At 45.9% G+C, this 12,065-nt stretch overlaps 1 long non-coding RNA gene across 2 annotated transcripts; it reads left to right on the top strand.

Moving 5' to 3' along the window:
• Positions 1 to 937: 937 nt before the first annotated feature.
• Positions 938 to 10,967, top strand: LOC310922103. 2 transcript variants are annotated; one of them, XR_014592295.1, is made up of 4 exons: positions 969 to 1,026; positions 1,272 to 1,368; positions 3,522 to 3,601; positions 7,162 to 10,967. It is a non-coding gene; the product is annotated as an uncharacterized lncRNA (long non-coding RNA). The 2 variants fall into 2 exon arrangements; XR_014592294.1 differs by lacking the exon at positions 1,272 to 1,368 and having other exon boundaries at positions 938 to 1,026.
• Positions 10,968 to 12,065: the final 1,098 nt, after the last annotated feature.

The following is a 12,065-nucleotide window of genomic DNA, read 5'->3' as shown; positions in this document are numbered from 1 at the left end:
CCGGAGTTTCTGCTACATTTTGTTCATCACTCCCGGGGTGAGCCAGCCCCTATCGTTCCAGTTTGCTGCTTCTGAGGTTCCTGCTACAACTCATTTCACTATCCAGAGCGGCACTGGAATAGACTGCCCCGGGGGTTTGTAAAGGAAGCCCCTTTTCCATCCCTTCCGCCAGCTACACCGACCATCTTCCACATGCAGAGAGATGATCAAACACACACCACAGCGCCCCCTGCAGCTGCGGAAGAATCATTGCACCTGCCCTGCCCAGCCAGGAAGCCACCAGCGTCCCTGCCCTGTAACAATACCTACACCAAAGGGGAAATTGCCTGACAGCTGAAAGAAGGCTGTTACTGTGTTTCTGATTTTGTTTGTTGTTGCTGTCATTGTTGTTGTTTGTTTGCCTTGTTATCCATGTACAGACTAGTAAAGAACTGTTCTTCCTTTTCCCATATCCTTGCCTAAGAGCCCCTGTTGTAATTGTCTGGGGAAGGGTTTTTCCCCTCCCAACCCCCTGGAGTCTCTTAACATATAGTTTAACCCTTCCTTCCTTTCTCTCCCTAATTGGCTGGAGTCCAGCCATCCCTTCCTGAGAAGAAAATTATATAAACCCTCGCTTTTCCTTGTTCTGTCTTTTCCCCCTGGAAACCTGGAAGAATAAACGCTTTGGACAAAGGTCCCGGGAAAGAGTCTCTTTTGATATCTTTTGTCTTGTCCCTGGTATATTTTCCTCCAAAGCCTCTCAAAGACTGAACTAGCCAAAGCCCCCCGGGAGGCGGGCAGAGGGATAATTATATCATTTGGCGCTCATCGTCGGTTTTTATGAAATATTAAAAGCCCACACAGTAGCTGGAGCCCTATTTAGGGGTCTCATAAGCTTTTGAGCGGATCCAGCTACCCTGTAACACACCCTGCCATTTCTGCGTGGCTGTGGGTGCTTGGGGGAGGGGCCGATAACTTGCGCCACGTCACGCTAGCCGGCCCCGGGATGAGAACTTCTGACACAGTTCCACAGACCACAGGAAACAGGTAAAGATCCTCCCGTGTTGCGGCTACCCCGGGATTAGCACCTAGCAGGGGGGTGTTTTTGCTAGTGGACTACCGTGGAAGCCACGGCTGTCGGGGGCGCTAGGACCTGAAAGACGCGGCTTGGGAATAAACACGTTTTGTTGTTTTTGCTAGTGGACTACCGTGGAAGCCACGGCTGTCGGGGGCGCTAGGACCTGAAAGACGCGGCTTGGGAATAAACACGTTTTGGTGTTTTTTTTCTTCAGGTCTTTTGCCGACCGGAGCCGCGTGGCACGCGGGGTTGCCCTGGACTGGCATGGACCGCGTTTTGGGGGTTGCACGGCCCCGGGTCCCAGGGGCCAGGTTAGGGTGGTGGGACCCCCCCCCTGCGCCCGCAGAGCTGGCGGGAAGCGGAGCAGTGACGCTGTCTCGCGGCACTGCCAGTTTCCCCCACCCGTCTCTGCTCTCTCAGAAGGGAGCAAGCTGGGAAAATCGTCCTGTGGTTTTTTGTGTGTCAGGAGGTAGCTATTGGACAAATAGCCCTTAAAACAACAAGAAATATAGGCGTGCTGCTGTCTGTCCCTCAGAAGAGAACACTAACACACCTTAAAAATATTTTACCTGATGTTAAAATCCCTAAAAAGCTACTAATAAGATTTGTCTGCTGACTATAAACTGAAATTCCAGATTCTGATTTGCAAGATTTAAATTCTGTTTAATTTTGGACAAAATTGAACAATTATTAACTCTATAAGTCGAAAATGGTGATAAAAAAACTTCTCTATTTATTCCAATATTCTTACAAGCTCGCAAGCAGTTGCTGGATGCAGAGAACAGCAGACAGACTGACAAATTATCCTAATAACCCTTCTTTCTTTCCGAACTCCTCTGTGTCCGAACTGGAGGGGATTAATGAGCCCCCTCAACAGAAACAGGACCCCGGGACAGACCATATCAGCACAGGACTCCTGACTCACCCACAGCAACACGTGGTGGAGAACAGTGGCAGACCCCATGTGCTTGCTTCCCCTCCCCACAATCCCTTCTCCTCCCTAATCCCTGCCTATACCCCCTACCCAACCCATTCCTGCCTTTGTCTGTCCCGCCCCACCCTTCCTCCCACTGCCTACCCCTCCCTCCAAGTTACTACAGTAACGGGGGCAGATCCTCTGCAGCCTCCAGCCCTGGTGGGGATGGAGGAGAGCGGCTCCCAGCCCACAGCCCTGGCAGGGGAGGGAATTCCCTCATGGCAGAGGGACAGGAGCAGCCTCCCCTGAGACCCCGGGACGGGGGAGGCTGCCCCTTGCCAGACCCCAGGGGGTGGGAGAGGAGATACATCCTGCTTCCCTGGGCACTGAAAGAGCAGCAGAAATTCTAACAACTCAGACAAATGTGGAGGAAAGCCTACCCTCTGTGGCACCTCTTGTTTATCTTGGTAGGAGAAACGCCAGGAGAACTTATCAGCTGTTATCCTACCAAGATAAAAAGGAAATTTGCAAAATACAGAGAGAATTTGGAAGATTTAGTGAAATTTTTAAAGGCATGATGAGGGCAACTCTTAATTCCAATGAGATGGTACCCAGTGAAATAAAGGACTTATTCAGATGCCTGTTAACTCCCTCAGAGTATGATCTGTGGGAAAGCAGATGGAAAAGAACATTGTCAACACTATTACAGGAGATTCACCAAACTCCTGGTGAAACAAAAGACAATGATGGTTATGATATCACACACGACCACCTCTGTGGTGAAGGTGCTTTGTACTGCCCAGAAAAGCAAACTTGATTATTATCCAAGTCAATTTTAGATAAGATCTGTAATGTTGCAGAAAAAACATTTTATCAGTTACCAACAACTGGAGTTAAGGGCAGCTATGTAAATATAACACAATCTCCTTCAGACAATTTCTTGCAGTTTGTGGACCGACTGAGAACACAAGTGGAAAGACAGGTGCAAGATCCGCTGGTGCAGGCAGAATTGATCAAGGAGATGGCTCAAAGGAATGCTAACGAGACGTGTCGTAGAATTATTCTCAGCCTCCCGCTGGAGCCAGTGCCCAGCCTCACACAGATGATAGAATCCTGCACCAGAAAAGCAAAATTGTTCAGTGCACCTGAAAGAAATTCAGGACTAGCACAACCACAGTCTGCAGCAGCTGCAGTACCAGGACCAAGAAGGCAATCAATGTCACCTGAACAGCTGCAGTGCATCATATGCCTCTGTTGCAAAAAGCTAGGACACTTCGCCAGAGCCTGCCCACAAAACCAGAAACAGAAGTTCAACAAACAAAAAAACCTGAGTTTACAGTGCGTACCCGCCATTAATACAACTACATGCAAAGATATAAGCATAGCGGGACCCACACTGGCGAATGCCTCCGTCTTAACAAAAACAGGGGAGGACGAGGCACATGGTGTGGGGGAGCAAAAAAATAAAAATGTCAAATGCTCAATTAACAAGGTTTGCAAGCCACGAGGCCTATTTAGGCTCGTGACTACCAAAGGTTTTCATTTCAGGTCTACTGATTGGACAGTCATTGCAGTGGATCTGTCAAACATCTCACAGGACCTGACGGTTTACCACATGGGAATGGACAGTGAGTATTTTGTTATTGGGGACACAGCACACACACCTTTAGTGATTGAGGTAGCTCCCGTGATCATTAAGGGAAAGATAACATGCCTGATGCTGTTGGCATGCTGCATGCAACCACCGTTTTACCTGGTAGAGGGGAAAATTCTTGCCCAGGCCATTCCCGTTCCAGCAGAGATCACAGCAGATGGAAAAATCACTGGACGTCTACTGGGCAGAGGTGGTGGGAGAAGATAGACCCTCTATGGCGTGCAACCTAGCCTGTGGCTCAGAGTGCCTCCATGTGGAGGGGGTGTTAGACACTGCTGCGGACGTCACAATTATACCTAAGACCATGTGGCCATCACATTGGGAATTGCAACCAGTAGCAGGCAAACCTCAGGGCATAGGAAGAATCGCATTGGCAAAAATCTCAAAAAACATAGTGCAAATTGAGGGACCTGATGGAAAATTGGCAAGTGTCCGTTCGTTCGTTGGTGAATACAAGGCCCCCCTGTGGGGGAGAGACACCATGTCCCAATGGGGAGTCCAATTGGTCATTCCTAAGACACCCCAGGATTTTTGAAAATAGCGACTGTGAAGTGCCCTACCCAAAAGTTAACGTGGTTGGATAATACCCCAAGATGGGTAGCACAGTGGCCATTGAGTAAAGAGAAGCTCAAGGCGCTTGAGGAGCTCGTGGAGGAGCAATTGGCTCAAGGACACACAGAAGAGACAACAAGCCCTTGGAATTCCCCAGTCTTTGTAATAAAGAAACCAGGGAAGGAGAAGTGGAGGTTGCTCCACAAAAGCAGGGAGGACCCTTAAAAATAATGTGAAGTTGGACGGAAGCAAAAAACGCAGATCCAATCATTATGATTAATGCGACGTTCTCCATTTATTTCGTCTAAGATGGCAGGTTATATACTCTTCTAGATAGTTTACAAATGCAGATACATTTTCATTGGCAAACAGCACAGAAAGAATGTAAATAGATATTGTTTCACTTGTTCCTTAAGGTGGCTAAAGGGTTCACACTAATAACTATACCTATTAACATCTGGAAAACCCACTATCTCCCATTAACACCTTAATACCTAATTTTAGCTGTGTCACAACTTAACCAACTAATTTCTTGCTGTGCCACAGGCTTCACAGGCCTCAAAGTGAGGTCCAGGATGGGTAGTTCAAATCTAATTCCAAAATATCTACAGCTCCATGATCTCTGAGAAATAAACAAAATTATAGAGGACATGGGACCATGCCAACCAGGGATGCCTACTCCAACAATGCTTCCTTGAGATTGACAATTGGCTGTCCTAGATATCAAGGATTGCTTTTTCCAAATCCCATTACACCGAGAAGATGCCCCACAGTTTGCATTCTCAGTTCCCACCATTAATCAAGAAGCCCCAATGAAGCACTATCACTGGAGAGTTTTGCCACAAGATCTAAAATCCAGCCCTTTTATATGCCAACAATATGTAGCCTCATTGCTGTCTCCAGTACGTGCTGAGAGAAATGACGCCATCATCCTTCACTACATGGATGATGTGCTTGTGTGTGCCCCCAAAGACTCTATACTTGAACACATGCTTGACCTAGTGATTAAAGTTTTAACTTCTGCTGGATTTCAATTGCAGGAAGATAAAGTTCAAAGGATACTACCTTGGAAGTACCTGTGTTTGGAAATCACTGCAAGGACCATTGTTCCGCAGAAATTGCAAATTGAGTGCAATCTCAAAACCCTAGCAGATCTCCACTCCTTGTGTGAGTCTTTGAATTGGGTAAGACCCTGGCTAGGCCTCACAAATGAGGATCTAGCCCCCTATTTCAATTTATTGAAGGGGGAGAGGGAGCTGGTTTCTCCCAGGGAACTGACCCCAGAGGCAAAGACGACAATCGAAAAGGTACAGAAGGCCTTGTCAGAGAGACAGGCTCATCGGTGTGAGCCAAACGTGCCTTTCCATTTCATTGTTCTAGGAAAGCTGCCACATTTGCATGGTTTGATTTTCCAATGGATCAAGGGGCAGAGAGATTCACTCTTGATCATAGAGTGGGTCTTCCTCTCTCACCAAAGATCCAAAACCATCACTGAGCCACAAGAATTGATAGCTCAGCTGATTCAGAAGGCCAGGGTGAGATTGTGTGAATTGGTGGGTTGTGATTTTACATGTATTCACCTCCCGGTCAAACTTTCTGAGGAAGGAAGGAACTCTCCTGAGAGATTCACCAAAGAGATGTTTGAGCATTTGCTCCAGGGCAATGCCAGTCTCCAGTTATCTCTGGACAGCTACAGGGGACAAATATCAGTCCATGCCCCATCCCACAAGTTGTTCAATGAGGAATTCCACCTCATTCCTTGTGAGAAGAGGAGTCAGAGACCACTCAAGACTCTCACAGTGTACATGGACACATCTGAGGCTTCTCACAAGTTGGTGATGACTTGGAGAAATCCACAGACTCAGCATTGGGAAGCTGATGTTGAGTTTGTGGAGGGATCACCCCAAGTGGCTGAACTGGCCGCAGTGGTAAGAGCCTTTGAGAAGTTCTTGGAGCCAATTAATTTGGTAACTGACTCTGCCTACGTAGAGGGGGTAGTGTCCAGAGCGGAGCAGGCCGTGCTCAAAGAAATAGAGAATGAGCATCTCTTCAGGTTGCTTTCAAGGCTAATTTATTTAATTTCTCGAGAGCATCCATTCTGTGTGATGCATGTAAGGTCACACACTGATTTGCCAGGTGAAATTGCAGAGGGGAATCGCCATGCAGACTCCCTTGCTGCACCAGTTGAAAAAGCATGTCTCCCTGACATCTTCCAACAGGCAAAGCTGAGTAACCAACAATACCATCAAAATGTGCTGAGTCTGATCTATCAGTTTTGGCTAACACGGAGTCAGGCTGGAGCCATTGTGGCCATCTGTACCAACTGCCAGCTTCAGGCCATACCATCGATGGGCACAGGGGCCTTGGCAGTTGTGAAGTGTGGCAGACCGACATCACACACATTCCTAGTTTTGGTCACCTCAAATATGTTCATGTAAGCATTGACATGTATTCAGGTGCAGTGTATGCCTCTGCCCACGCAGGAGAAAAGTCTGGCATGCCAAGCAGCACCTAGTGCAAGCTTTTTCAGTGTTGGGGATCCCAAAAGAAATCAAAACTGATAACGGCCCAGCGTATGTGTCCAAGGAGTTCCTGGAATTTGTCCAGCAGTGGGGAGTAGAACGTAAAGCTGGCATCCCTCACTCCCCCACAGGTCAGGCTGTGGTTGAGCGTGCACACCAGATGCTCAAGCAGGTCTTGGCTAGACAAAGCAGTTCAACTGTGTAGATGTCTCCGCAGCAGAAGCTCTGCAAAGCCATGTTTACCATCAATTTTCTGAACTGTTCATTTGAAAACATGAGTCCATGAGTGGTACATCATTTTAACAGTGGCAATCAGTTCAAATTGTCTCGGTGTCCACCAGTCTTGAGAAGAGAAGATGCCACCGGATGGAGGAAAAAGAATCTTCCGAGGTGTTGATTCCTTCCGGCAGAAACAGAAACTTTTAACATGTTTTAAAAATGTTTGTTTTTCCCTTTTTAGAGAAAACCTACCTCTCACTCAACCCTGTGATGAACTCCATCCAAATTGTCACCTTGTTAATGCTGAATGGTCTGGCAACGGCATGGATCATCCCTCAGCTGTGTCAAAATGTCTGGGTCACCCTGGCACAGACACTTCAGCAGGAAAACATATGTTTGTCCACTGCAGCAGCAAAGAATCCTATGTCCACTTGTCTGGTAGGAATTCCATCGCAGGCTGGAGAATTTCCAGCAGATTTGGAGACACATAGGTCCAACGAAATTCCAGAGTCACACACCCCCCAGCCACACAAGGATCATCATCAGCAAGCTGTGATGATCGTGAACCCCTTAGAGGAGTGATTGCAAAGCTTGCCCAAGGTAACTCAGGAACCCTAAGAGTTAGAGTTATTGGGTTCTTTCCCTGCGTCATACTGCATACACTTCTCCGTCGTCCCAAAACCTCATAGCACTGACGAGTATCACTATATAAGACAATATCGTGGGGATTTCACTGCAAAAAGGTGGTGTCATAATATAAGCCATATTGCAGCTGACAACCCATCTCACTCAAGTCCCAAAAGCCTCCCTAAGAGATTGTTCTTGATTTGTGGGGATCGGGCATGGGCAGGAATTCTGTCTCGACTTTTAGGAGGGCCATGTACCATAGGGCGGTTGTCCGTATTGACGCTCAACCAAACTTTAATTGGTGAATGGACTCACAAAAAGAAATTGGCAAACAAAATTCAGAAGAGGAGTGCTGACAAATTTGACCCAAATTGTAACTCAGAAATTTTTCATTGGGCCAAGTCAAAAAGAGTTGCTGTGTCCCTGTTCCTTCTGTGGGTCGCAGCAGCCAAAGCTCTAGGTGAATTGGGCCATCTAGAGTGCTGGGTGGTCAAACAGGCAAACTTGACGTCCACCACCATCAGCTCTCTCCTAGAAGATGAGAAAATTACCAGACAGGCCAAACTTCAGAACTGTGCTGCGATTGACTTCCTCTTGCTCCTGCATGGACATGAATGCCAGGAATTTGAAGGACTCTGTTGCTTGAACCTGACCTAGAAGGCTCCAGATGTCCGTGCTGCCCTTCGGAGCATGAACAGCTTGATCGGACAAGTGAAACAAGAATCTGAGGATTGGGTCAAAGAACTGTTCAAGGGCTGGGGATTCACAGGGTGGTGCACTTCTACAGTTAAAACAATTTTGTTATTTCTTGTTTTTCTTTCCTTGTAACAATTGCGTTCGGGATCCTATGTTGTTTGGTTTTCAAGGCTATTTATGGCCTCATACTTTCTACCTCAGAAGTCAACCACATAGAGTTGGCAAACCTAAAGCAGTCTGACTTCCCCACCAATTGTAAGTGGTGGGAAAACTCACATCCCTTGTCAAAATGAATCTAATGTTTTTCTTGTAGCTTTGTTAAACAAAAAAGGGGGAATTTTTGTAATTCTCTAGGGGAATGGTTTCTCCCTTCTGACCCCCTGGAGTCCCTGACCATATAGATTGACCCTTCCTTCCTTCCTCGACCTCATTGGCTGTGGTCCAGCTATCTTCTCCCTGAGCAGGGGGCTATATAAGCATTGTCCTTCCTTGTTCTCCCTTTTTCCTCCCTGGAATTTCAAAGAATAAGTGCCTGGGACAAAGGTCCTGGGGGAAGGTCCTCTTCTGGTATCTTTTATCTTGTCCTTGGTATAATTCCCTCCAAAGCCTCTTAATAACTGAGATAGCTAAAGCCTCGGGAGGCGGGTGGAGGGCATTTATACACAGCTGAATACTAAAGATTCCTCAAAAATTATTATACCAGTACAACAAGAATATTTCAAATGGTGCTTTGCAAATAGCACAGCTCAACAAAGTCCTTTACAAAATTTTGCAGGGCAAATTACCTACCATTTAGCCAGTCATAATTGTTACAATTAAGCAGAACCACTGCACTATCGTTAAAACCATTATGTAGCTCTACGCCCTTAAAAAAACTTACTGTTTTTACTGATGGGTCTGGGAAGACAGGGAAAGCCATCGTAACCTGGAAAGACAAGAAAGAATGCCAATGCTAGAAGGTCATGATATTGGTTCACCTCAGTTAATAAAGTTACATGCTGTAGCTGTAGCTTTTCAACATTTCCCTCATGTTCCCTTAAATATTGTAAATGATTCTGACTATGTTGCAAATATTACACAATGACTGGATCAAGAATTATGGAAAGAAATTAATAATGCTGCGCTATTTGATTTAATGAAAACACTCTAGCATGCAATTCAAGCCAGAACTTGTCCCCTTCTACAAACCATATAAAACCCACAACTCCACAGTCTATCAAGATCCTCTCTGTGATGCCAATTTAATGTCAGGGTCCGCAAACTTATGCGGGGAACCTGATGGTTCGTTTTGGAGATCTCAAAGCGCAAAAGACACAGCAGGGGACAACTCAGTTTGCTTAAACAAAAAATGCACGTTTATTTAGTGCCCACAATGCAATAGTAGGGAAAGAAAATAGACAATAGTGAGAAAGATAGAGAAAGAGGGTAAGGGGGTAATAGCTACCAACGTGGAGAGTCGAAGTCCTCAAGGCGTAGAGATGCCCATAGACGCGATCTTCTCCAGTGAGGTGATCACAAAGGTGTTTGGGGTGTCCAGAGTCTTTATAGGTTGGTTGAGGCGGGGACCAAGGCGAGTGGCACAGAGCCAAGGCAGGCACCTGTGTTAAGATTGGGCGCTCAGGAACAAGCTGCAAGCCGTACCCTCCTGGTACGGTCAGTATAGTCAGCTCAGTCCACTGTAACCAGTTCCATTGTTCTTGCATTCTGTTCTTGCAGAGCAAACTTTCCACCTCAGCCAGGCCAGGGGCTCTTTCAAAGTCCAGGGTCTTGGTCCCCAACCATCGGAGACAGTTGTGAGGCATAACACATCCTTAGACAGACTCTGACAGGGTACCATTGAATGGCACACAAAATATACAAGTAATACAAAATGTTGTCAAAATGCGATGCTTTTCCCAGAACAATTGTATTACCACAATCCGCTGTATGGAACTATGGGATCTTTGGGATAACAATTTACCTGTTGCTCTACTTGAACCCCAAGAGTTAGACATTTTAGGGACATTATCAGCAGAAGGATGTGTATTTTTTATTGATACACTGGGACATGATATGTGAGGCCGAATTGGAACATGAAAGCAAAATGTTACACCTGATAGTTTCTGAATTAAATAAATTGACTTGCTTTGTAGCAAAAAGAGTAAAAGAAACTTCCTTAATTTTAAGTGCTTTGGCTATAGCTGTAGATAGCGTGTGGCATGCTACCTTGCGAAATTGTGCTGCTACCTATTTTCTTTGGTTCGTTCACGGACATGGTTGTGAAGAGTTTGATGGCATGTGTTGCATGGAAGATTTTCTGAGATAAATCACTTGCTGGAAGTGTTAAGTTTATCAATCTGGATGAAGAGCCTCATTCAAGCTAGGCTTATCATTTTTGTGTTATCATAATTATTCTGCTCATTGTGCCATGTTTGTTATCCTGTCTGCAAAGAGCCCTGCAGAGGACGATAAAGACTGCCTTTGGAGTCAAAAAACAAAAAGGGGGAATTGTGATGGCTAATAGCTGGCCTGAAGGCCTCATAGACACATGTAACCCTGACCTTGACTTGATCAGCCTGTACCTGTGAGAAAAAGAAGTAAACATCTTTAAGGAAGAAAGCACTGAAAAGCAGCAGGACTTAACTTCAAGGGAGGGATGCTGGACAATCTTTGGCGAGCACATATGCGGGCAGCAATTGGCCAGTGAACTGAGTGGTACAAGTTGCTAGCCAATTTGGATTAAATACGTGATTTCTTAAAACCACATAAATATGAGCTGTGAACAATAAAGATTGCTATTGCCGCTTGAACCTTGGTGTCAGGACACAAACCCCCTGGGCCCCATCCACACGTGTCCGCTATTTCGCGACACACAGAGGACAGCAGGCAGCAGCAGGTCAAACAAGGAAAGCTTCTCTTTATTTTCTGACTCCATCAACTTATATACACTTTGTACAAAAGCCAAGGATTGGCTAAAAAGATTGACACATCATGAACCTCGTTGGTCACCATTTCCATCAATCAAGTTCCTCCTCCCAGAGGAGAACTATGTAAACACATAGATAAATTCTAAAAATACATATAGTTTACATGAAGCTGCGTGAGAATCATGCTGTGAAGATTCAAACACTTGAAAGCAAGAAAATTCAGGGCAACAGTGATCCTTTGCTGAACTTGCTTCAGTAAGTCTATGTCTCTCTTGTCCTGCTTAGCCAGAAACTGGAAACAGCACTCCAGATGTGCTTTCACCAGTGCTGAGTAGAGGCAAAGGATCACCTCCCTCAGCTTGCTGGCTCTCTTGGATACTGGCAGGATACTCTTGGCTGTCTTTGCAGGCAAGGCATGTAGCTGGCTCATGTACAACTTGGTGTCTTCCAGGACCCCTGGATCCTTCTCTCTAAAGCTGCTTTATGGTCCATCAGCCCCCAGCATGTACTGATGCATGAAGCTATTCCTCTCTAGATGCAGGACTTGGCATTTCCCTTTGCTGAACTTTTTGTGTTTCCTGTTAGCCCATTCTTGCATCCTGTTGTGCTCCTTCCCACCGATTTAATGTATCAACCACTTTTTCCAATTTTGGATCATCAGCAAACTTGCTGATGGTGCATTCTGTCCCATCATCTGAGTCATCCAGTAATGGAATATCTCCAGTATTGATCCCTGGGGTACACTACTAGTGACTGGCATCCAACTACACCTCTTTCTACTGATCACAGCACTGAGGACAGAAGTTCAGCCAGGTTCCAACCCACCTCACATATCTAGTCAGTTTATCTATGAGAATGTTATCAGAAATAGTGTCAAAAAACCTTACTAAAGTTGAGGAAAACAGCATCTACTGTT

This window comes from Zosterops lateralis (assembly GCF_965231275.1).
Source record: "Zosterops lateralis genome assembly, chromosome: W".
In the NCBI taxonomy this organism is placed as follows: domain Eukaryota; kingdom Metazoa; phylum Chordata; class Aves; order Passeriformes; family Zosteropidae; genus Zosterops; species Zosterops lateralis.
Note: the sequence above shows the minus strand (reverse complement) of the source record. Positions and strands in the feature narration are given on the sequence as shown.